Source organism: Dioscorea cayenensis, chromosome 1, assembly GCF_009730915.1.
Source record: "Dioscorea cayenensis subsp. rotundata cultivar TDr96_F1 chromosome 1, TDr96_F1_v2_PseudoChromosome.rev07_lg8_w22 25.fasta, whole genome shotgun sequence".
In the NCBI taxonomy this organism is placed as follows: Eukaryota; Viridiplantae; Streptophyta; class Magnoliopsida; order Dioscoreales; family Dioscoreaceae; genus Dioscorea; species Dioscorea cayenensis.
This window is the reverse complement of record NC_052471.1, coordinates 19,331,254-19,356,796: the sequence shown is the minus strand read 5'-3', so window position 1 is coordinate 19,356,796 and position 25,543 is coordinate 19,331,254. Positions and strand designations below refer to the sequence as shown.

General features: G+C 42.4%; 2 non-coding genes across 2 annotated transcripts; one reads left to right on the top strand and one right to left on the bottom strand.

Annotated features, from left to right (window-relative positions):
* The first annotated feature begins 986 nt into the window (after window positions 1-986).
* On the top strand, window positions 987-1,093 carry LOC120267530. Its single transcript, XR_005538487.1, has one exon. It is a non-coding gene; the product is annotated as a small nucleolar RNA R71 (small nucleolar RNA).
* A 13,682-nt stretch (window positions 1,094-14,775) lies between these two features.
* On the bottom strand, window positions 14,776-14,882 carry LOC120265930. Its single transcript, XR_005537810.1, has one exon. It is a non-coding gene; the product is annotated as a small nucleolar RNA R71 (small nucleolar RNA).
* Between the last annotated feature and the right edge of the window lie 10,661 nt (window positions 14,883-25,543).

Genomic DNA, 25,543 nt, shown 5'->3' with positions numbered 1-25,543 from the left:
ATCATTGGTAGAAAGAGCTACCACCTCGAAACTGTGAAAGCCAATCGGGAGGCATCTTGGGAAAGGGCTACCTTAGAGGTTGTGTGAAACTACTACCTATTCTTTGTCTTTATAAATAAGTCCCGTTTAAATAAGAACTTAGTAGTGGACATAGTGTTGACATGAGTTGAGCCTTTCATACACACACACGTATTCGGATTTTATCACTTTCATTTTTGATTGGATTGTTTGCTAGAGCATTGATTGTTTTGTCTAGTGTTTGACTCTCTCCATGACTGTAGAATTTTATTCTTGTACTCTTCTGGTGAACCTCAGGCCAAGCACTTCTCTTTTCTTTCCATGAGTTTAATGTTTAATTTTGCTTGAGGACAAGCAAAGACTTAAGTGTGGGAGAGTTTGATAAGTGCTTGAGTAGACATATTTTTATATATGTTTTACATGCATTGAGCATCATTTTTATCATGGTTTATGTCTCATATTATGTATTTTGTGTTCTTTTATGCATATAGGTTGTGAATGCTTTGAAGAGTAAAAAAAAAAGGAAAGATAAGCTATAAAGACACAATGTTGGGAGTTCTTGTTCAATTCAAGGACCAAGACAAGAGAGGAGTTCATGAACATGGAGATATGTGCCAACTTTCAAGAAGATTCAAGTCAATTCACTAGTTGGAAGGGCACAAAGGCATCCACATCTTCATGTTCCTTCTCTTTGTGAAGATTGCATGACCTCTCAAAGATACGTAGATGAAAAAAAGTTTTATAGCCTACCACATGGACGTGTGCCCGGACATGTGGCCTCATGAGAAGAGTGTTTGGACCGTGTTTTGTGAAAAGTACTGTAGCAAAACAACGCAGCAATTTTATTGTAGCAGTACTGTAGCATCGGGGGTCTTGCTACCTAAGTACTTCCTGCTGCCGCATCCAAGAGTTGCCTTGTACTCGGGTTCAAACTATTATAAAAGGTCTGAACAATCATCCACTCCGGGAATCCGTTTTGCGGGCACTTTCTCAGGAGCTCCTTGAACCTTTCCCATGTCTCGAATAGAGACTCCAATTCCAACTGAACAAAGGATGAGATCTCGTTCCTAAGCTTTGCTTATTTTCCGGGAGGGAAATAACGGGCCAGAAAAGCTTCTACCATCTCCTCCCACGTGGTAATTGACGCTCTAGGTAATGAGTGTAGCCACTGCTTCGCTCTCCCCTTTAGGGAAAATGGGAAGGCTCGCAACTTGATTGCATCATCCGTCACCCCGTTTATCCTCAGCATATCACACACCTCAAGAAATCTCTCTATATGACTGTTTGGATCTTCATCGGCCAAACCATTGAATTGTGCGGATTGCTGCAACATGTGGATGAATGCCGGCTTCAGTTCGAAGTTCTGAGCTGTAATCGGGGGATGCAGAATACTCGACTTTGTCCCCAACACTGAAGGTCTAGCATAATCGGATAATGTTCGCTGTTGCTTATTCTGTTCTGGAATGTTTTCAGATACTTCCACTTCCAAATCAGCTAAATTAGACTGTTCTTGCTCAGGCTCTTTTCCTTTTCTTCTAAGTGTACGTTCAAGCTCAGGATCTCCTTCAATCAATATTGAGGGATTCCCTCGGGTCATAACCTGGAGCTGTACCCAAAAAGAAAGAAAAAGAAATCAGAACGATGATAGAATAAGAAGATATGAAATAGAATGTATGGTGAAATAGCTAAGAAAACAAAGTGCAAAGTATCTCTAATCGCCTACTCCCTGACAACGGCGCCAAAAGCTTGACAAGATCCCCATGTGTATATCCCGCAAGTGCACGGGTTTGCCGAAGTAATAATCCCGGATGAGCGGGTATCGAATCCACAGGGAGTAGGGAATAAAAACACTTAATCCGCTTCTCAGCTATATGAAAGATCAGTAGTGATAAGTGTGACAATGATTCAATTCTCAAAAGTAAAAACAACAAGTAAGAGAGCCCGAGTAAAGGAGGAGGTAAAGCAATCGATAAAGATGGGGTACTCGGATAATGCTCCACCTAGGACAATTGTTTCAAGTGCAAGAATAGTCTATTATGCTTCCTAATAAATGTAATGGTGAGTCGTGGAAATCCTTAAATACATAGTCACAAATCTAAGGTCAACTATGCCTAACTCTATATATGTCCCGGAGGAGAGATTAGATAACCTCTCAACCTCGCACTCGAATAGAGTTGCAATGAGCTCTAGGGATTCCAAGTGATAAATCACTTCCTAATTATAGACCTAACCATTTGGTCCAGGTGGAAGGTCCCTAACCACGATTAAGCCCTAGATACTAAGATCACCTCAACGCTTCACTCCGTTGTACGCGCAACTAAGCCCCGCGGAGGGTCATCCCTTAGACCATTCACTCTATTATGGCCGCAAAGAACTCAAGGAACGGAGGTAGAATCTATCACGTCGGAGGGGAAAGGGGACACTCCTGTACCTCTCGACTCACAGTCTCAACCCTCTCCAACCACGCTCGTGGTGTGTCACTCACTCACAAGGTTACCAACAAGAACTCTCAACCCTAGTGTCACTCTAGGGGAAATGTTCATACAATCAAGCATTCAAGGTTGGAACTCACAACAAACATCAATTAATTGAAAGCATAATAAAGAGATTCAATGAAACAAATACATCCTAGGGTTCACAAATACCCAAGTACCCACTAGGGGTTTAGCTCTCCATAGAGCTAAGTACAATGAAAGAAATAGAATGTAAAAGTAATGAATCCGTAGAGAAACCCCCTCGATAGTCGTGTCGATGGTCTTGTAGAAAGTCCTCTACTCGTCGTCCAAGGATTCCCTTGTCTGGTATAGGATACGCCTCGACGAAAGCTCCCCTACCAACCTTCTTCCAAAGGACAACAAACCCGAAATCGTGTACGTGTGTGAACTCACTCAAAACAACCCAAGGTATGCTCCTCAAAGTTCTAAGTACAAGGGACTTATTTATCTACAAAAGTGACAACAATTTCAAAGATGGTAGTAGCTTCACACATCCTCTAAGGTAGCCCTTTCCAAAGCGGCCGCTAAGGTGGCTTTCACACTTTCGAGGTGGTAGCTCTTTCTACCGGAGTGGTAGCTTTCACTCATCCTATGAGATAGCTCTTTCTCTCATTAGGGCATAGCTAGTATCCGACTTATGAGAGTAGCTTCATACTTCATAGGTGGTAGCTCTTTCCACCCAACAAGCACAAATAAACAATAAAACTATTTTGTTCTTTCTTTTCATTTTCCATTTTTTTACACAAAACACAACTATAACTAGTCCCTTTAACATCGAACATGAGTTTCCAAAAGAGTTTAAAGAGTGAGTAGTGCAACAAATGTTAATTGCGTAAAAATTCCTAGAAATTCAAGCAAGAACTAGAGCATGAAAACATTCAATGTTAAAAATTCTCCTAAACTCAAGAATACAATCATTGCAACTAAGGTGAACCGCCATTGGCTATGTGAGCATGTATAACAATCAAAACTAATATAAAAGATATGTGCACTATGAAACTCCCCCCCACACTTAAGTTGTACATTATCCCCAATGTACACATGCAAGCTCACTCATAATGTATATCAATGAAGAATATATGTGGGAGAAGTAATCAAAACAATACTCCCCTGACTCCTAGTGTCGCATTTGATGGAGTTAAGTCCTTGGGAGTAATGTTCCGACGGGTTGTGAAGCTCACACGGGCAAGTGCCGAAGCACCTTGGCTGTGCCCATGACAGAGTCTCTATTCCCATGATGACAAGACCATCTGCATGCATACACGAGGGGGTTCAGTGAAGCTCAATAAAACAAAAACAACTCGAGTATGCAAAAGATAGAGAAATGAATACAACTCGAGATAACAAAATGAAAATAAACTCAGAAGGAAAATCCTTTCTTAGTATACAAATCCAAAATAAAATGCAGAAAATAAAATGTGAAAAATAAGAACAAAGAAGATAAAGATGCCTCAAGTGTCGGTGTCAATAGCTAGTACATCTGTTTCCGCTACTGGTGAAGATGACGTTGGCGCTGCAAAATAAATGAAGATTGGCAAAGAAAAGAGAAAGAGAAGCTTACCGACAAAATGAGAATGAAAGACAAGAAAATGGCCGGAAAACTCAATTAACAATCCTCTAAAACGACGGTGAGAGGTCAGGAGAGAGCAAGGATGTGTTCTCATAACATTTGAGGGTGAAAAGATGAAGAAACCCAAAAAGATTTTAAAGAAGACCTGCGGTTCTAGCATTTCTTTACATCCACACGGGCGTGTAGAAATTACCCATGCCCATGTGCCCGACCCACGATGGCGAGGCACTGCGCCCCGTGGACTCTCCATGCAATCGAGAAAATTCTATAAGTAAGACCCACGCCCGTGCGAAAATTCCACACGGGCATGGACATTCATAGGCCCAACTCACAAGGGCAAATGCACACCCCTGTGTCTTCTCGGTATGGAGATAGCTCCTCTGCAGAGATTCGCACGAGCGTGCGGAAATTTCCTAGGCCCGTGCGATTTTCACAACGTCACCCACAGGGTCGAGTTGACGCCCCTGTGTGCTCTCGGGATAATCTGCCACACTCTGCAGGAATTCACACGCCTGTGTGGAAATTACCCACGGGCGTGCAAAAATCACATGGTCGTTCACAGGGGCAGCCGCACGACCCTGTGCCTTCTCTGGATGAGCTCACAATACAAATCCACGAGCGTGCGAAAATTCCACACGCCCGTGCGTTTTCTCTGGATGCCTTAGAAAATTCTATAGGCTCTGCAGAAAATTTCTAAACATGTTTACACACTCAGAGCCTACCCTAATATGCAAGTTTTACCAGTGAAAAACATGAGAAATAGCTCAAATGACCAAAACTTCACCAAAACACATGAAAACACAAGATAACACCAACGGTGCACAAGAAAAGCATAGCAATGGCATATAAGAATCAAAACACCAACATTCAAGCTCTTATTCATGCAAGCACTAAACTAGACTCTAGAAAACAGTAAATACTTGTGTTGCCTCCCAAGAAGCGCTTGTTTTACATCACTAACCTTGACGTACCTCTTCTTTACCTTATGGAGGCTTGAAAAGAGTATGTTCCACCCGACTAGTCATTGCATAGCTACTTCATTTAAACCAAAAATTTGCTTGCCGGGGTGGAATATTTGTTGGAGAGTCCAACCATCTTACCTTTGGCCTTCAAGGAAACAATTTGGGTTGGGAATTGTCCAAGCTTAGCAAAGGTGGGTCATTGGACCGCTCATCCGGGATTATTACTTCGACAAACCCGTGCACTTACGGGGTATACGCAAGGGGATCTTGTCAGTAGTCGAATCCACAGGAAATAGATGCTCAGAAACAAGAAGTATTGCTATTTAGCTAGAGAAAAAACCAATTTGTGATTTAATTCAAGCTATTAATGCAAGGAAAAGTAAGAGATAAAAGAGAACATGTGCAATGGTAAAATGGGGTACTCGAACAATGCTCACCTTAGGACTAATGTTTCAAGTCCAAGACTAATATTATGCCTCCTAAATGAAGTTTAATGAGTCGTGGAGATCCAAAGACATACAGTCCCAAACCTAAGGTTAACCGTGACTAGCCTTCTACATTATGCCCTGGCGGAAAAGGATACTCTTAACACCTCACACTGTGTGGGACTGCTTGAAGCTCTAGGGGTTCTGATAAGTGCTTGTGTGATAAGAATACGAAGTGTTCTTTCTTTATGATGAGCATTACTTTTATCGGGTTTTAACACTAATATGTGTGTATTTATGTTACTTTCATGAATATAGGGTTGTGAAGCCGAATCTTATAGAAAGAAGCCAATGTAGATTGTGAGTGCACCATTTGGAGGAAATCTTGAGAAGGTTCAAACGCGAAGACATAAGTCGGGTTCATGATGCTAGAATGTGTGCCAACCTTCTTGTATTCAAGCTAGCACAATGATTTGGAGGGGCACAGAGGTAGTCAAATTCTAAGTATTCCGGCTTGTGCATGTGTAACAAGATCTCCACCAACGCGGCCGTTCATTGAAGAAGCAAAGCGATCTATGACGTAAACGTTTGCCCGTTGATGTTACCTCGATGAAAGCATGGTTCGGGAGTGTTTCGGACCGGCACTGAAGCAACACTATAGCAAATACTGTAGCAGGTACTGTTCACGACCGGCCGAAGAAGGAGTTATCCAGAGAAGCCACACGGGCTTGTGGAAATTCCACACGCCCGTACGTTAATTCCACATGGGGCATGTGAAATATTCACATGGGTGTGTGGATTCTCGATTCCAGCCCTATTTAAGGCCGATTTCAGGATTCTTTTTTCCATCTTTTCCCCAACTTGAGAGAGTACTGCGGCTAGGATTTTGAGAGGTATTGGCTAGGGATTAGGGGAGATTCTACGGCTCCAATATCGCGATCCATTTGGAAGAATGTTAGTGGGAGAGCTTTCGTCGGCACCGATCCGGCGAAGTGTATCCTAGGCCGGACAAAGGGACCTTTGGACGAGTAGAGAACTCTCCATGAGACCATCGTCACGACCATCGAGGGGGTTTTCTATGGATTCTTTGTTTTTACATTCGATTTCATTGATTGTAATTAGCTCTATGAACAGCTAAACCCCCTACTGGGTACTTGGATTGTGAACCCTAGGATGTAATTGTTTCTTTGAACCTTTTTATTATGCTTGGATTATGGAGTTTGTCTCTTAGCACTTCACTCTATCGTGATTGTAAAAAACTCATGGAATGTGGAAGTAGGATAAATCACGTAGGAGAGGAAAAGGGACGTTCCGCTACCTCTCGACTCACTTTCTCAATCATCTTCAATCTTGCTAAGTCTAACACTAAAGAAATGTCACTCATTCAAAAGTATTACCTAGATAGATTCTTGACCCTAGTGTCACTCTAAGGGAGAATCAAATCAATAAACCTAAAAGATTGAAACTCAATTAAAACATAAATTAAGGGAAACATAATAGAAGTCAATGAAACAAAATCATCCTAGGGTTTACAAGTCCAACCACCCATTAGGGGTTTAGCTCTCCAAGGAGCAATACAAAATCCAAGATAAAATGAAAAATAAGTGCAAGCAATCCATAGAGATAACCCCCTTGTCATCCGTGTCGATGGTCTTCAAGATCCCCCTCGTCTTCTCAAAAGACTCCTTCATTAAGCCTAGGTGACACACCCCTTTCGTGTGACCCGCAAGTGTACAGGTTTGTCGAAGTAATAATACCCTGGTGACTGGGTAATCGAATCCACAGAGAATAGTGATCAGAAACACAAAGATTGCTACTTAACTAAAGTGAAGATCAATCGATAGTCGTGTGAACAAAATCAATATGCAAAGAAATAAAGAAAGTAAGAACGAGAGGCGCACTAAAATGAGAGGAAAGGCAATCGATAGAAAGTGGGACACCCGGACATTGCTCCCCCTAGGACTATTACTTCAAGTGCAAGACCAACTATTATGTTTCTAACTGATGCTTAATGAGTCATGGAAATCCTAAAATACACGATCCCAAACCTAAGGTGAACCGTGTCTAACTCTACACTATAGCCCAGCGGAGAAATCAATCAGTCTCAACACCTCACACTGTGTACAGTTGCAAGAAGCTCTAGGGATTCCAAGTGATAAACCCTATTCTCTAATATAGATCTAAATCTTTGGTCCAAGCAAAAGACCCCTAGTCACAATTATGCCCCAGTATTAAGGATTACTTCAACGCTTCACTTTGTTGCTCTCGCAACTAAGCCCAGCGGAGTTCCTCTCTTAGCACTTCACTCTATTATGACCGCAAAGAATCCTTGGAACACAGAGGTAGGATAAATCAGACCGAAGAGGAAAGGGGATGTTCTGCTACCTCTCGACTCACCATCTAAACCCTCTCCAATCTTGCTTTGTCTAACCTCATGGTGTGTCACTCACTCACAAGGATTACCAATGTAGACTCTCAACCTTAGTGTCACTCTAAGGGAGAAATCATTCATCAAGCATTCAAGATTGGAACTCAATTAAAGACATCAATTAAAAAAACATAATAAAAGGTCAATAAAACAATAACATCCTAGGGTTTACAAGTCTTAGTACCCTCTAGGGGTTTAGCTCTCCATGGAGCAAGATACAATTAATAATGAAATTGATAGTGAAACATGCAATTGATAAGTAAAACCCCGCTGGTATTCATATCAATAGTCTTGTGGAGTAGCCTCGTCCTCTTCAAAGATTCCCTTGTCAAGCCTAGGGCACACCTAAGAACTCTCTTCCAAAGAAACGCACTGCCAAAGGCCGTAGAACCACTCTAAAAACCTTACCAAAGCCCCTCCACAGTAACTTGCTACAGTACCTGCTACAGTATATGCCTTTGCTACACCCCTTGCGTGTGTGTACTATAAGTGCATAGGTTGTCGAAGTAATAAAGTACCCCAGTGAGTGGGTAGTCGTATCCACAGGGAATCGTGCCCAAAAACACAAGTATTGCTATTTAACTATAGTGATAATGATTCAAGAGTGGCGTGAACAATATCGATGCAAGTGAAAATAAAGAAAAAAAGAAAGAGATGTAATAGAGATAAGGAGAGGCAATCTATAAAAAATGGGGCACCCGAACATTGCTCACTGATAAGTGTGCTTGTGTAATATGAATGCGAAGCGTTCATTCCTTATGTTGAGCATTACTTTTCTCGGGTTTTTACACTAATATGTGTGTTTTTATGTTACTTTTATGCATCTAGGGTTGTGAGGCTGAGTATGAAGGAAAGAAGCCAATGTGGATCATAATGCACCGATTTTGGAGGAAACCTTGCTAAAGTTCAAACGCGAAGACATAGGTCAGCCGTGAGATGCTAGAGTGTGTGCCAACCTCCTCATATTCGAGTAGGTACATCCATTTGGAGGGGCACTGATAAGTGCTTGAGTGAACATGTTTTTATGCATGTTTTACATACATTGAGCATCATATTTTATATGGTTTATGTCTCATTTCGTGTATTGGTTGTTCTTTTATGCATATAGGTTGTGAAGGCATTGGGAATTCAAAAGGGAGCGAAGATAGGCTATCATGGCATAATATTGGGAGTTCTTGTACAAATCAAGTTGGAAGACACAAGAGGAGTTCGTGTATGAGGAGATGTGTGCCAACTTCCATAGTTTTGCAAGCCAAGTTATTAATGGAAGGGCACAAAGGCAGCCATGTCTCCACATTCCTCCTCTTTGTAAAGATTTCAAGAGCTTTCAAGACGCATTGATGAAGGAAAAGCCGTATAGCCTACCATATGATCGTGTGCCCGATCGTATGGCCTTAAGAGAAGAATGTTTATCATCGCGTTTGTGGAAATCACTGTAGCTAAAGTACTGTAGCAGAATTACTGTTCACGCGCGCGCGCGGAGATTCCGCGCGCCCGCGTGGAAATTCCTACAGCCCACGCGGGCGAGTGGAAAATCCACGTGGGCGCATGGGGGCACGTGACAGACGCGATGTGAGGCTATAAATACACCTTTTGGCCGATTCTAAAGCGACTTTTTGCGGAGCTTTGAGTATAGACATTGAGAGAGAGGCGTCTAGGGTTTGAGGAGAAGGTCTTCGCCGATTGAGAGGGAGTTCTTCACCAACTTTGATAGGTTCCTTCGACGTCATAGAATTTTGGGGAGCCATTGGCGACCTAGCTTCGAGAGGAACCCTTCAAGGCGTAGAACTACCAATCAAGGCCAATCCGCTGCAGTCGAGGGGGTTTTCTCTATGGGTTTTATTGCTTTTCATTGTATCCATTATTGTTTTGTAACTAGGCCCATGGAGGGCTAAACCCTAGTGGGTATTTGGGCATGTGAACCCTAAGATTTATATTTTTGGATTGATTCTCTTAATGCTTCTAGTTAATCCGAGTTGTCTTGAGTTTTTAATCTTGTGATTTAATTGCTTGCTAGTGTTGTTAATCCTTGTGGTTGATTTACATTGCATGATTTAATACTTTGATGTGAGAGGTCTCCATTAGAGTTAGATTTCCAAGATTAAAGAGGGTTGAGAGGGTGAGCCTTGAGATGGAGGAGTGTCCCCTTTCCCCTTCAATTGAGTGTTTCCCTATCTCCGTATTCCATATTCTCTTTGCAACCATATTTGGTGTGAGGCGTGAGATTGCTCGATTTCTCCGCGGGACCTTGTAGGGGGTTAGGATCGTTCGCGGGGAATTAGGGTTAGATCTACATTTAGGGAATCGGTTTCACTCTTAGGTTTCCTTATAGCATAATGCGGTCATATAGGGGTGTGAAGTGTTGAGATTGGTCGATTTCTCCACGGGACCTTGTAGGGGACTAGTGCCTTTTTGCTTGGAGACAAAGATTGGTTATCGTTGGACTACCTCGACTCATTAGACTCGATTCTAGAGCATTTAGTGAATCTTGAGCTTTAAGGAAGATCTTAGGGGGATCATTGCCCGAATACCTCATCCTTAGTGATTGAGACTCTTCTACTTTATTTCTTGCATACTTGTTTGCTTTGCTTGCAATTAGTTCACTTCATCATATTCATTGATTCCGACTAGATAATTGAGAAGTGGTTATAAATAATATTTCCGTTCCCTGTGGATTCGACTACCCGACTCACCGGGTATTTATTACTTCGACACCCGTGCACTTGTGGTACACACACGTATATTCGGACGTGTCAGGCACAAAGGTAGTCACACTCGAGCATTCTGACCTATGCACATAGAACAAGAGCTCCACCAACTTACCTATCATTGAAGAAGCAAGTGATCCATGACGTGAACGTGTGCCCGTTTGCATTACCCCGATGAAAGTATGGATTTGGGAAGCTATTCGAGCCGACATCGTGAGCGAGCACTATAGCAATATCGTGGTAAAATCATGTGAAAGACCTTTGTTTACAACCGGCCGAGAAAACAGAAAACCAGAGAATCCACATGGGCGTGTGGAAATTATCCACGCTCGTGAGGAAATTCCACAGGGGCATGTGACATTATGCACGACCGTGTAGTCGCTCGATTCCAGCCCTATTTAAAGCCGATTCAGCCCCGATTTTTCTATTCTTTTCTCCATCTTTTCCGCAACTTGCGGGAGGGCTTCGGCAAGGGTTTTGAGTTGTATTGTCTAGGTTTTTGGAGAGGTTCTACGGCGGTGACATCGCGCATCATTTGCAAAAAAGTTATTGGGACAGCTTTCGTCGGCACCATCCGGCGAGGTGTATCCTAGGCCGGACAAAGGATCCCTTGCGACGAGTAGAGGACTCTCCACAAGACCATCAACACGACCATCAAGGGGGTTTTCTATGGATTCATTGCTTTTACATTCTATTTCTTTGATTGTACTTAGCTCCATGGAGAGCTAAACCCCTAGTGGGTACTTGAGTATTTGTGAACCCTAGGATGTATTCGTTTCATTGAATCTCTTTATTATGCTTTCAATTAATTGATGTTTATTGTGAGTTCCAACCTTGAATGCTTGATTGTATGAACATTTCCCCTAGAGTGACACTAGGGTTGAGAGTTCTTGTTGGTAACCTTGTGAGTGAGTGACATACCACGAGCGTTAGACAAAGCTAGATTGGAGAGGGTTGAGAGGGTGAGTCGAGAGGTACAGGAGCATCCATTTTCCCCTCCGACGTGATAGATTCTACCTCCGTTCCTTGAGTTCTTTGCAGCCATAATAGAGTGAATCGTCTAAGGGATGACCCTCCGCTGGGGCTTAGTTGCGCGTGCAATGGAGTGAAGCGTTGAGGTGATCTTAGTATCTAGGTCGTAATTGTGGTTAGGGACCTTCCACCTGGACCAAAGGGTTAGGTCTATAATTAGGAAGAGATTTATCACTTGGAATCCCTGGAGCTCATTGCAACTCTATGCGAGTGCGAGGTGTTGAGATTGTTCGATTTCTCCTCCTGGACATGTGTTGAGTTAGGCATAGTTGACCTTACTATTGCATTGATTTGGGATTATGTAATTAAGGATTTTCACGACTCACTATTGCATTGATTAGAAAGCATAATAGAGGGTTCTTGCACTTGAAATGACTATCCTAGGCGGAGCATTACCCGGGTACGCCATCTTTATCGATTGCCTTACCTCCTTCTTTACTTTTGCTCTCTTACCTATTGTTTTTACTGTTGAGAATTAAATCATTTTCACACGTATCAATATTGATCTTTCGCATAGCTAAGAATCAAATTAAGTGTTTTTATTCCCTATTCCCTGTGGATTCGATACCCGCTCACCCGGGATTATTACTTCGACAAACCCATGCACTTGCGGGATATACGCAAGGGGACCTTGTCAGTGCTAGTGCGATAAGAATGCGAAACGTTCTTTCCTTATATGGAACATTACTTTTCTTGGGTTTTAACGCTAATATGGGTGTATTTATGTTACTTTTATGCAGGTAGGGTTGTGAGGCCGATTATGAGAGAAAGAAGCCAATGTGGGTCGTAATGCACTAATTTGGAGGTTATCTTGCTAAGGTTTAAACGCGAAGACATAGGTCGGATTCTAGATGCAAGAATGTGTGCCAACCTCCTCGTACTCGAGTTAGCACAACTATTTGGAGGGGCACAAGGGCAGTCACATTCAAGCATTCCGACTTGTGCATATAGAACAAGATCTCCACCAACATATTCGTTATTAAAGAAGCAAGGCGATCCACAACGTAAATGTGTGCCAGCTTGCGTTACCTCGATGAAAGTATAGATTCGGGAGTATTTCGGGGCCGATGCTGTGCGAGGGGTATTGTAGAAAACACTATAGCAAAAAAATCTGCTGAGTAGCACTGTTCTGACCGTCGAGAAAAGCAGGAAAATAGAGAATCCACATAGGCGTGTGGAAATTCCACACGCCCGTGTGAAAAATCCACAGGGGCGCCCACATGGCCATGTGGATTCCCGATTCCACCCCTTTAAAAGCTGATTTCAGCCCCGATTTTAGTATTTTTTTCTCCACCTTTTCCCCAACTTGAGAGAGGGCGGCAGCTAGGATTTAGAGAGGTATTGGCTAGGGCTTTGGAGAGATTCTACGGCTCTGACATCGTGCGCCATTTGCAAGAAGGTTAGTGGAAGAGTTTTTGTCGACACTGATCCAGCGATGTGTATCCTAGGCCGAACAAAGGGACTCTTGTGATGAGTAGAGAACTCTCCACAAGACCATCGCCATGACTAACGAGGGGGTTTTCTATGAATGCTTTATTTTTACATTTGATTTCATTGACTGTATCTAGCTCCACAGAGAGCTAAACCCCTAGTGGGTACTTAGGTATTTGTGAACCCTATGATGTATTCGTTTCATTGAACCTTTTTATTATGCTTTCAATTAATTGATGTTTATTGTGAGTTCCAATCATGGAGACTTGATTGTATGAATACTCCCCTAGAGTGACACTAGGGTTGAGAGTTCTTCTTGGTAACTCTTTTGAGTGAGTGACACACCATGAGAGTTAGACAAAGCTATATTAGAGAGGGTTAAAAGGGTGAGTCGAGAGGTAGCGGAGCGTCCCCTTTCCCCTCCGATATGATCTATCCTACCTCCACGTACCAAGAGTTCTTAGTTACGAGTGCAACGGAGTGAAGCGTTGAAGTGATTTTAGCACCTACGGCTTAATTATAGCTAGGGATCTTTCACCTGGACCAAAGGGTTAGGTCTATACATAGGAATAGGGTTTATCACATGGAATCCCTAGAGCTCATTGCAATTCTATGCAAGTGCGAGGTTGAGAGGTTATTTAATCTCTCCTCCGGGACATATATAGTGTTAGGCATGGTTGACCATAGATTAGAGATCATGTAATTAAGGATTTCCATGACTCATTGTTGCATCAATTAGGAAGTATAATAGAGGGTTCTTACACTTGAAATGATTGTCCTAGGCGGATCAATATCCGGGTACCCCATCTTTATCAATTGCCTTACCTTCTCCTTTACTTGTGCCCTCTATCTTGTTGTTTTTATTTTCGTTATTTCATATTTTGTCACACTTATCACTATTCATCTTCCACATTAGTTAAGAAACAACTTAAGTGTCTTTATTCCCTACTCTCTGTGGATACGATACCCACTTATCTGGGATTATTAGTTCGACACCCCGTGCACTTGCGGTTTATACGCATATACGGACATGTCAAGTTTTTGGCGCCGTTCCCGGGGAGTAGGCGTTTAGATATACTTTGCACTTTGTTTTCTTAGATATTTATTTATTCATTCTATTTCATATTTTCTTATTCTATCATCGTTCTGATTTCTTTTTCTTTCTTTTTGGGTACAGCTCCAGGTTATGACCCGAGGAAACCCCTCAATACTGATTGAAGGAGATCCCGAGCTTGAACGTACACTATGAAGAAAAGGGAAAGAATCTGTGCAAGAACAATCTAATCTAGCTGATTTGGGAGTGGAAGAGTCTGAAAACATGGCAGAACAGAATGAGCAACAGCGGACATTATCCGATTATGCCAACCTTCAGTGTTGGGGACACAATCAAGTATTGTGCGTCCCCCGATTACAGCTCAGAACTTCGAGCTGAAGCCGGCATTCATCCACATGTTGAAGCAATCCATACAGTTCAATGGTTTGGCAGATGAGGATCCAAACAATCATATAGAGAACTTTCTCGAGGTGTGTGATATGTTGAAGATAAACAGGGTGACGGATGATGCCATCAAGCTGAGAGCCTTCCTATTTTCCTTAAAGGGGAGAACGAAGCAGTGGCTACACTCATTACCTAGAGCCTCGATTACCACATTGGAGGAGATGGTAGAAGCTTTTCTTGCCCGATATTTCCCTCCCGGAAAATCCCCAAGCTTAGGAATGAGATCTCATCCTTTGTACGGTTGGAATTAGAGTCTCTATTTGAGACGTGGGAAAGGTTCAAGGAGCTCCTGAGAAAGTGCCCGCAACATGGATTCCCGGAGTGGATGATTGTTTAGACCTTTTACAACGGTCTGAATCCGAGTACAAGGTAACTCTTGGATGCGGCAGAAAAATAACTTTGAAAAATAACTTTGATTGACATGGACGGTAGAAAAATAACTTTGAAAGTTTGAGATAACAAGCTCACATACCGCCTTGCTGAACCATGCGGCATTCTCTTGATTTTGATGATACTTTATATTTTCTAGACACTACTGATGAGATTGTTGATGAATACATACAGGAAATGTTCAATCTAGACCAGTATGAGGGTCTGTTGGACCAAGAGGAGGATAATGAAGAAGTAAGGATGCTTGGTTCGACGAAAGAAGTACCATCTACCCTGGGATCTTAAAGAAGGTGCTCTGAAAGATGAAGAGGGCTAGGAGATGCCACCAGAAATGCTCCAAGGCTGTTGGAGATGTGTTTGAACCGAAGAAGTTGGATGAACCATTGTTAGGCGGTCCCAAGCCCGATAATTCACCCTCTACCCTCAAAAGATTTTGCTCGTCGTGCTCCCAAGCTATGGGTAAGAGGACAACTTTCATCTATGAACCCCCGTGAGGTAAGACAAGGTATTTCAAGCTAAGTGATGTTAAACAAGTGCTTCTTAGGAGGCAACCCAAGTGTTTACTATTTTCTTTGTTTAGTAGTTTAGTGTGTGCATGAATAAAGTGTTGAGTGTTGGTGTCATGATTTTTATATACTTGTGTTGTTATTTTATTGTGGGGTTTGAATTGTCATCGTGTGTTTTCACGTGGATTTGGTGAAGTTGGGTTGTTTGAGCTATTTCTCATGTCTTTTACTAGTAAAATTTGCATATTAGGTAGGCTCTAAGTGTGTAAACATGTTTAGAAATTTTCTACAGAGCCTGTAGAATTTTCTAAGGCATCCAAAGAAAACGCACGGGCATGTGGAATTTCTACATGCCCGTGAATTTGCATTGCGAGCTTATCCAGAGAAAGCACGGTGGCGTGGACTCGCCCCTGTAAATGACCATGCGATTCTCGCATAACCGTGGGTAATCTCCGCACGAGCGTGTGAATTCTTGCAGAGGTTGGCAGATTATCCCGAGAACACACAGGGACGTGGACTCGACCCTGTGGGCGACCTTGTAAAAATCGTACGAGCGTGTGTAATTTCCGCACGCTCGTGAGAATCTCTGTAGAGGAGCTCTCTCCATCCCGAGAAGACACAGTGGCGTGCGCTTGCCCCTGTGAGTTGGGCCTGTGAATGTCCACGCCCGTGCGGATTTCCGCATGGGCGTGCGAAATTTACACACGGGCGTGCGGAACACTTAGTAATTTTTCTTCGATGTCCAGAGCAGCCATAAGGGCGTGCGGCTGCCCCTATGGGTGCGGCGCATGGGCGTGGGTATTTTCTGTACGCCCATGCGAGAGCATTCAGAGGTAGTGAATGTTTTCCCGAGATCGCACAGGGGCATGCATCTGCCCCTGTGAGGCTTTCATGTGGAGACGCATGGGCGTGGGTAATTTCCACACGCCCGTGCTGATGTACAGAATGCCAAGAGAAGCGAGTCCTTTTAAAGGATCATCGTTTCTTCTCATTCCCACACTTCTTCCCGACTTCGCACTGCTATATTTGGAGGGATTTTTGCATGGTTTTCCGGCCGTTTCAAGGTTTTCCACTTCAACTCGTTGGTAAGCCCTATCTTTTGTTCTCTTCACAAATTCTTGATTTTAATCGATGAAACTGGTCAATAATGCTTTGTTTCTATAACTAGAATGAGTATGCATGTTTAGAACAAAGTTAAAAGTGATTTAACGGTGTATTTTTTGAATTTTTAGGCATGGCGTGCCTTTTCACGCCCCGTGGATCCACACGGGCATGCAGAAATTCCACACGACCGTGTGGATTTCTGCAGTATTGTTTAATTAACTTGTTTGATCGGTTATCTTTCAAATTTTGCAAGTTATAGCACCCAGGTCAAAGAAGCAAGCTAATAAGTAGCCGCGTGAGTCATATCCTGAGTCCGAGTGTATGAGATTCACTATACCCGAGCATCAAGCCCGTTTTGAGCGTTTGTCGAGGCTTCGGTTCAGACAGACTCGAATCCTAGACACGAGCATACTGAGAGATTTACAGCAGGGAGACGAGTTCACCGATGAGGTTGAGGATCTCGTGTCGGTGGGTGGTTGGAGGTAGTTGTTGTCAATTAGAGAGCCAGCCATCCGTGAGCTTACACTTGAGGTCTTGTCGTCATTCGAGTTTGACAGATCCTATTCGAGATTCGACAGCCTCGACGTCGTTCAGTTCAGAGTACTTGGACATCACCAGAGCATGGGTATCATGCAGTTTTCTGTCCGGCTTGGCTTATACGAGGAGGCATTCACAGATACTGAGGAGTATTCTCAGTTACTGACTGATTATCTTGGAGCTTTGACCCCGAAGAGAGCTTACAAAGCATTGTGTGGTCAAGGCCAGTACGAGCCGGGGGTGTCCAAGGCCACGTGCCTTTCCTGAAATGTGTACAGATATTGACATGCCATCATGAGCAGGTCAGTGAATGGCCGTGGTGATAGAGCGCCATTACGAGGCCAGCGGGGAGCTTACATGCTTGTATTTGATGATGCAGCACATACCGATCCATCTAGTGCACATCGTTGCTGAGTACATTCGACATCAAGGCTAGTACGCCAGATTGGGAGCGATTCTCGGGTCCATACATTATGAGATTAGCTCTGGGTATGGGTCTCTTGGGCGCGATTCGCGGGGCCGAGAAGACAAGTATACCTGCGCCCCTGAGCCTAGAGACGATGAGATTGATGGGCAAGGTTCGTAGGGTTCGGACGGGGATTTATGCTCTGGTTCTAGCGGTCTCAGTATAGCCGAGGAGGAGGATGATGATGCCGAGGCTTTCTGTCCTACCCCCGAGCCTCAGTCAACATCTATGGAGACCGAGGCACCTCCGGTGACAAAGGACCCATCCCCCGTGCACATGTTTTCACCATCTCGAGCCCAGGATCATTTTGAGAGGCTCGTGAGCGCTGTGGGGGTGATACAGACAGAGGTAGCAGAGGCCCGAGCTGAGATTGCCGATATTAGGGCTGTGCAGGCGGCACAGTATATGCAGTTCATGGCACGTTTCAACACATTACAACAGATCTTAGAGCGAGACGTCTATTCGTCATTTGTCCTATGGCCGAGAACTCCCCCGGCATCTCTGGCACCTCTATCCCCTTTTCCAGCACCGGTTGACTCACCATGTACTTCATCATCATCAGCAGCAACAGAGCCAGAGGAGGACATCAACACTTGATTTTATTTTCCTCGTCTTTTACTTCTGTATTTTATTTTGGACTTGTATACTCAGAAAGGACTTTCCTTCTGAGTTTATTTTCATTTTGTATCTCGAGTTGTATTCATTGTCTTATCTTTTATATACTCGAGTTATGTTTGTTTTTATTGAGCTTCACTGTGCTTCCTCGTGTATGCGTGCAGATGGTCTTGTCATCATGGGAATTGAGACTTTGTCATGGGCACGGCAAAGGTGTTTCGGCACTTGGCCGTATGAGCTTCACAACCCGTTGGAACAACACTCCCAAGGACTTAGCTCCATCAAATGAAATACTAGGAGTCAGGGAAGTATTGTTTTGATTGTTTCTCCCACATCTGAATTTAATTGATTTACATTATTAATGAGCTTGCATGTGTACATTGGGGACAATGTACAACTTAAGTGTGGGGGGGAGGGGGGAGTTTCATAGTGCACACATCTCTTTTATAGTAGTTTTGATTGATATAAATGCTCACATAGCCAATGGCGGTTCACCTTAGTTGCATTGATTGTATTCTTGAGTTTAGGAGATTTTTTTTTTAACATTGAATGTTTTTATGCTTTAGTTTTTCCTTGAATTTCTAGGAATTTTTGCCCGATTTACACTTGTTGCACTACTCACTCTTTGAACTCTTTTGGAAACTCATATTTGATGTATAAGGGACTAGTTATAGTTGTTGTTTTTTGTGTTAATTCTGAAAAAAAAATGAAAAAAATGAAAAGAAGGAACAAAATAGTTTTATTGTTTATTTGTGTTTGTTGGGTGGAAAGAGCTACCACCTATGAAGTATGAAGCTACTCTCATAAGTCGGATACTAGTTATGCCCTAATGAGAGAAAAAGCTATCTCATAGGATGAGTGAAAGCTACCACTCCGGTAGAAAGAGCTACCACTTTGAAAGTGTGAAAGCCACATTAGCGGCCGCTTTGGAAAAGGCTACCTTAGAGGATGTGTGAAGCTACTACCATTTTTCAAATTTTTGTTACTTTTTGTAGATAAATAAGACCCTTGTACTTAGAACAGTGAGGAGTATACTTTGGGTTGTTTTGAGTGAGTTCAGACACTTACACGATTTTGGGTTTGTTGTCCTTTTTGATTCAAGTTTTTAGCTAGAGCATTGATTTTTCGTATTTAGTGTGGAAATTTCCCTTAGTTGTAGAATGCCCTCTTTGTATGCTTTGGTGAACCTAAGGCCAAGCACTTCCAATATTTCCTTCATCCATGCACATAATGTTTTAATTTTTGCTTGAGGACAAACAAAAGCTTATGTGTGGGGGAGTTTGATAAGTGCTTGTGCGATAGGAATACGAAGCATTCTTTCCTTATGTTGAGCATTACTTTTCTCAGAATTTAAAGCTAATATGGGTGTATTTATGTTATTTTTATGCAGGTAGGGTTGTGAGGCCGATTATGAGAGAAAGAAGCCAATGTGGGTCGTAATGCACTAATTTGGAGGAAATCTTGCTAAGGTTCAAACGTGAAGACATAGGTCGGGTTCCAGATGCAGGAATGTGTGCCAACCTCCTCGTACTCGAGTTAGCACAACTATTTGGAGGGCACAAGGGCAGTCGATTCAAGTATTCCGATTTGTGCATATAGAACAAGATCTCTACCAACATATTCATTATTAAAGAAGCAAGGCGATCCACGATGTAAATGTGTGCCTGTTTGTATTATCAAGTATGGATTCGGGAGTATTTCAGGCCGGCATGCGTAGCAGGTATTGTAAGCAGCTGTACCAAAAATACATGGCGACCTTTGTTTACGGCACTGCAAGAAAATAGGAAAACAGAGAATCCACACGGGCGTGTGGAAATTCCAAACGCTCGTGTGAAAAATCCACAGGGGCGCCCACATGGGCGTGTGGATTCCCGATTCAAGCCCTTTAAAAGCCGATTTCAGCCCCGATTTCAGCATTCTTTTCTCCATCTTTTCCCCAACTTGTGTGAGAGCGGTGGCTAGGGTTTGGAGAGGTATTGGCTAGGACTTTGGAGAGGTTCTACAGCTCTGACATCGCACACCGTTTGGAAGAAGGTTAGTGTGAGAGCTTTCGTCGGCACCGATCCAGCGAGGTGTATCCAAGGCCGGACAAAGGGACCCTTGTGACAAGTAGAGGACTCTCCATAAGACCATCACCACGACTAACGAGGCGGTTTTCTATGGATGTGTTGTTTTTACATTCGATTTCATTGATTGTATCTAGCTCCATGGAGAGCTAAACCCCTAGTGGGTACTTGGGTATTTGTGAACCCTATGATGTATTCGTTTCATTGAACCTCTTTATTATACTTTCAATTAATTGATGTTTATTGTGAGTTCTAATCATTGAGACTTGATTGTATGAATACTCCCCTAGAGTAACACTAGGGTTGAGAGTATTCTTGGTAACTCTTGTGAGTGAGTGACACACCATGAGAGTTGGACAAAACTAGATTGGAGAAGGTTGAGAAGATGAGTCGAGAGATAGCGGAGCGTCCCCTTTCCACTCCGGTGTGATCTATCCTACCTCCATGTTCCAAGAGTTCTTTACGGCCATAGTAGAGTGAATGGGCTAAGAAATGACCTTCCACCAGGGCTTAGTTGCGAGTGCAACGGAGTGAAGTGCTGAAGTGATTTTATTACCTAGGGCTTAATTGTGGCTAGGGATCTTTCACCTAGACCAAAGGGTTAGGTCTATATATAAGAATAGGGTTTATCACTTCGAATCGCTAGAGCTCATTACAATTCTATGCGAGTGCGAGGTTGAGAGGTTATTCAATCTCTCCTCCAGGACATGTATAGAGTTAGGCATGGTTGACCTTAGATTAGGGATGTTGTAATTAAGGATTTCCATGACTCATTGTTGCATCAATTAGGAAGTATAATAGAGGGTTCTTGCACTTGAAACGATTATCCTAGGCGGATCAATATCCGGGTACCCCATCTTTATCAATTGCCTTACCTTCATATCTTTATTGATTGCCTTACCTTCACCTTTACTTGTGCCTTCTATCTTGTCGTTTTTATTTTCGTTATTTCATATTTTGTCACACTTATCACTATTCATCTTCCACATTAGTTAAGAAACAACTTAAGTGTCTTTATTCCCTACTCGCTATGGGTACGATACCCACTCATCTGGGATTATTACTTCGACACCCGTGCACTTGCATTTTACACGCATATACGGACGTGTCACTCACCCAAGGACTATTATTTCAAGTGCAAGACTCCTCATTATGTCTCCTAATTGATGTCTAATGAGTCGTGAAAATCCTAAGACACACGGTCCCAAACCTAAGGTCAACCGTGACTAACCGTCATAAGATGGCCCAGCGAAATGGGATACTCTCAATGCCTCACACTGTGTGGGGTTACATGAAGATCTAGGGACTCCAAGTGATAAACCCTATTCCCTAATATAGATCTAACCCTTTAGTAAAGGCGAAAGACCCCTAATCACAATTAAGCCCAAGCACTAAGGATTACTTCAACGCTTTAATCTGTTGCTTGCACAACTAAGCCCCAGTGGAGTTTGTCTTTTAGCACTTCACTTTATCATGACCGCAAAAAACTCTTAGAACAAGGAGGTAGGATAAATCACATCGGAAGGGAAAGGGGATGTTCTGCTACCTCTCGACTTACCCTCTCCACAAGGATTACCAAGATAGATTCTCAACCCTAGTGTGACTCTAAGGGAAAATCAATACAATGAACATTCAAAATTGGAACTCAATTAAGACATAAATTAAAGAAGCAAACAAGAGTTAAAGAAATAAAAATCATACTAGGGTTTATAAGTCCAAGCACCCACTAGGGGTTTAGCTCTCCATGGAGCAAGATACAATCAACAATGCAATCAAAAGTAAAAGCATGCTATCCATAGATAAAACCCCTTATAGTCTATATCTATGGTCTTGTGGAGATGCCTCGTCTTCTGCAAGGGTTTCCTCATCAAGCCTAGGGCACACCTCGCCAAATTGATATTGACGAAAGCTCTCCCAATAACTATCTTCCAAAGGAACACGATGTCGAAGGTTGTAGAACCACTCCCAAGACCTAGACAAAGCCTCAACAAACCCTAGCCATGAGCGCCTCTAAAGATGGAGAAAAGATGAGAAGAAGATTGGGAAAGGATCTCAAATCACGATATTTATAGGTGCTGAAATCGGGTATCCACACGGGCGTGTGGAATTTCCACACGCCCTTTTGAATTTCTAGAAGTTGATTTCCTGCGAGTTGTGAATAGTAAATTCTACAGTGATTTTGCTACATTAATTTGTTGCAGTAAATGCTACATTACTTTGCCAAAATACTCCTGAATTGACACTTTTCATCGTGGCCACATGAATGGGCACACATCCATGCGGTAGATTGCGTTGCATCTTTGATAAGTGCTTTTGTAATAGTAATACGAAGTATTCTTTTCTTACATTGACCATTACTTTTCTCAAGTTTTATCGCTTATGCATGTGTATTTGTATTCTTTTGTGCATGTTGGGTTGTGGAGACAATAGTGGAAGAAAGGAACCAAAAGTAGATCGTTGATGCATATTGTTGATAAAATCTTGGAGTGAACAAACTCGAAGACACAAGTTATGCTCAAAGACATGTGAGTGTGTGCTAACCTCCATTGTTCTCAAGCGAACATACAAATTGGAGGGGCACAAAGGCAGTCACACTCATGTGTTCCGACTTGTGCAATACTAGCAAGATCTTTGTCAAATGTGATTTTATTGAAGACACAACGTGATCTACAGCATGGATGTGTGTCGATTCATGTGGCCTCAATGAAAAGTGTAGATTCAGGAGTATTTTAGCGAAGTACTATAGTAGTTTACTGTAGAAAATTGTTGTAGCAAAATCACTATAGTAGTTACTGTTCATAGCTCGTAGAAAATCAGTGCCCTGGAAATTCACACGAGTGTGGATATTCCACATGCCCGTGTGGATGCCCGATTCCAGCCCTATTTAAGCTGCACCTTTAGACATTTTGGAGATCCTTTTTCCAATCATTTTCTCATCTTTGGAGGCACACGGGGCTAGGGTTTGGAGAGGCTTTGTCAAGGCTTTAGTTATTGGGTTTGGAGGCACATCGCATTTCTTCAGAAGATAGTTATTGGGGAAGCTATCGTCGGCTTCGATTCGGCGAGGTGCTCCCTAGGCTTGATGAGTGGCCCTTGGAGAAGACAAGGCAACTCCACAAGACCATCGATACGAACTATGAGGGGTATTTCTTATGGATTGCATGCTTTACATTCGATTTCATTATTGATTGTATCTTGCTCCATGAAGAGCTAAACCCCTAGTGGGTGCTTGGACTTGTAAACCCTAGGATGATTTTGTTTTATTGATCTTTCATTATGCTTCTTTAATTGATGTTTTTAATTGAGTTGCAATCTTGAATGCTTGTTGAATTTATCTTCCCTTAGAGTGACACTAGGGTTGAGATTCTATCTTGATAATCCTTGTGGATAAGTGACACACCATGAGGGTTAGACAAAACTAGGTTGGAGAGGGTCAAGAGGGTGAGTCAATAGGTAGCAGAACATCCTTTTCCCTCCCGATGTGATTTATCCTATCTCCACATTCTAAGAGTACTTTACGGTTACAATAGAGTGAAGTGCTAAGAGACAAACTCCACTGGGGCTTAATTATGCAAGCAACATAGTAAAGTGTTGAAGTAATCCTTAGTTCTGGGGCTTAATTGTGACTAGGGGTCCTTCGACTAGACTAAAGGGTTAGATCTATATTAGGGAATCGGGTTTATCACTTGAAGTCTCCAAATCTTCATGCAACCTCACACAGTGTGAGGCATCGAGAGTATCTCTTTCTGCTAGGGCATAGTATGAGGGTTAGTTACGATTGACCTTAGGGTTAGTCGAGAGTGTCTTACTATCTCCATGACTCATTAAACATTAGTTAGAGGGCATAATGATTGGGCTAGCATTTGAAGCAATAGTCCTAGGGTGAGCAATATCCGAGTGCCTCATTTTCTATGGATTGCCTCTCTTATTATTCTATTGCGTCTCTTTTTTTTACCTTATTTCTATTTACATTGATATTTTTCACACCACTCATAAATCATCTTCACTATAGTTAAATAGCAATTCTTGTGCTTCTGAGCACTATTCCTTATGGATACAACTACTCACTCACTAGGGTACTTTATTACTTCGATAACCCGTGAACTTGCAGTACACACATGGAAGGGGTGTGTCAATCTTCAATGAAACCATATTGACGAAGCTCTTGCTAGTATTGCACAAGTCGAAACACATGAATGTGACTGCCTTTATGCCCCTCCAATTCATATATTTGCTTGAGCACAATGGAGGTTGGCACACACCCACAATATCTTTAAGCACAATTTGCGTCTTCACGTTTGTTCACCCCAAGATTTCATCAACAAATTCATCCATGATCTACTTTTGGTTCTTTTCTTTCATAATTGTCTACACAACCTTACATACCCTTCTTTTGAGGTTTGGGCTTGGGTTTCTTAGCCTCCTTACCTTTAGAATAAGGTCCAACCTTCTCCTTGAGCTTGGACTTGGCTTTCCCTTTCCTTTTTCCACTCTTGCCTTGTCCTTCCGTACCTTATGCACCAGTATTGCTTTTTTGATACTCGGCTTAGCATTTTTAAGCATGCCATGCAACTTGGTAAGTGTCTTATCCATATCATGCATGTTATAGTTCATGATAAACTAATCATAACTATCAGGTAAGGACCCTAAGATAAGGTCCACCATAAGTTCCTTTCGGATCGGCACATCAAGTTTCTCGAGCATATCAATATACCCCTTCATCTTGAGCACATGGGCACTTACTGAAGTGCCCTGAGCCATCCTATAAGAGGACAACGCTTTTGTGGTCATAAACCTTTCATGCCTGGCTTATTCTTGGAACATTTCCTTAAGATGCCCCATAATATCATAAGCCTCCATATCCATGAACTGCTTTTAAAATTTTGGACTCATGAGCATGAGGCAAGTAACATCATTAGAGTCATTCTTTTCTTTGTTGAATGCCTCTTTAACAACAGCTGTTGCAGTCCTTGTCTTTGCTACAGGCAACAGTTTCTCAATGGATTCCAATTTCCGTTCTTGCCTAAGAACAATTCTCACATTTTGAGACTAATCAAGGAAATTGGTTCCATTGAGCTTGTCCTTTCTCAAGGATAGATCGTAACAAAAAAATTTTTGTGTATTTGCATTATCGGTTATCATTATGATCTACATAGAATTAAAAACAAAATTTAGTTATGAGGTCTTATAAAGTTTCCCACAATTAAGAATTAATATCCCAATGTAAATAATTTGTTGTTAGTGATTTATTGAGGGCCAAGATCCATATTTCACATTGTTTTGGTCAAATTG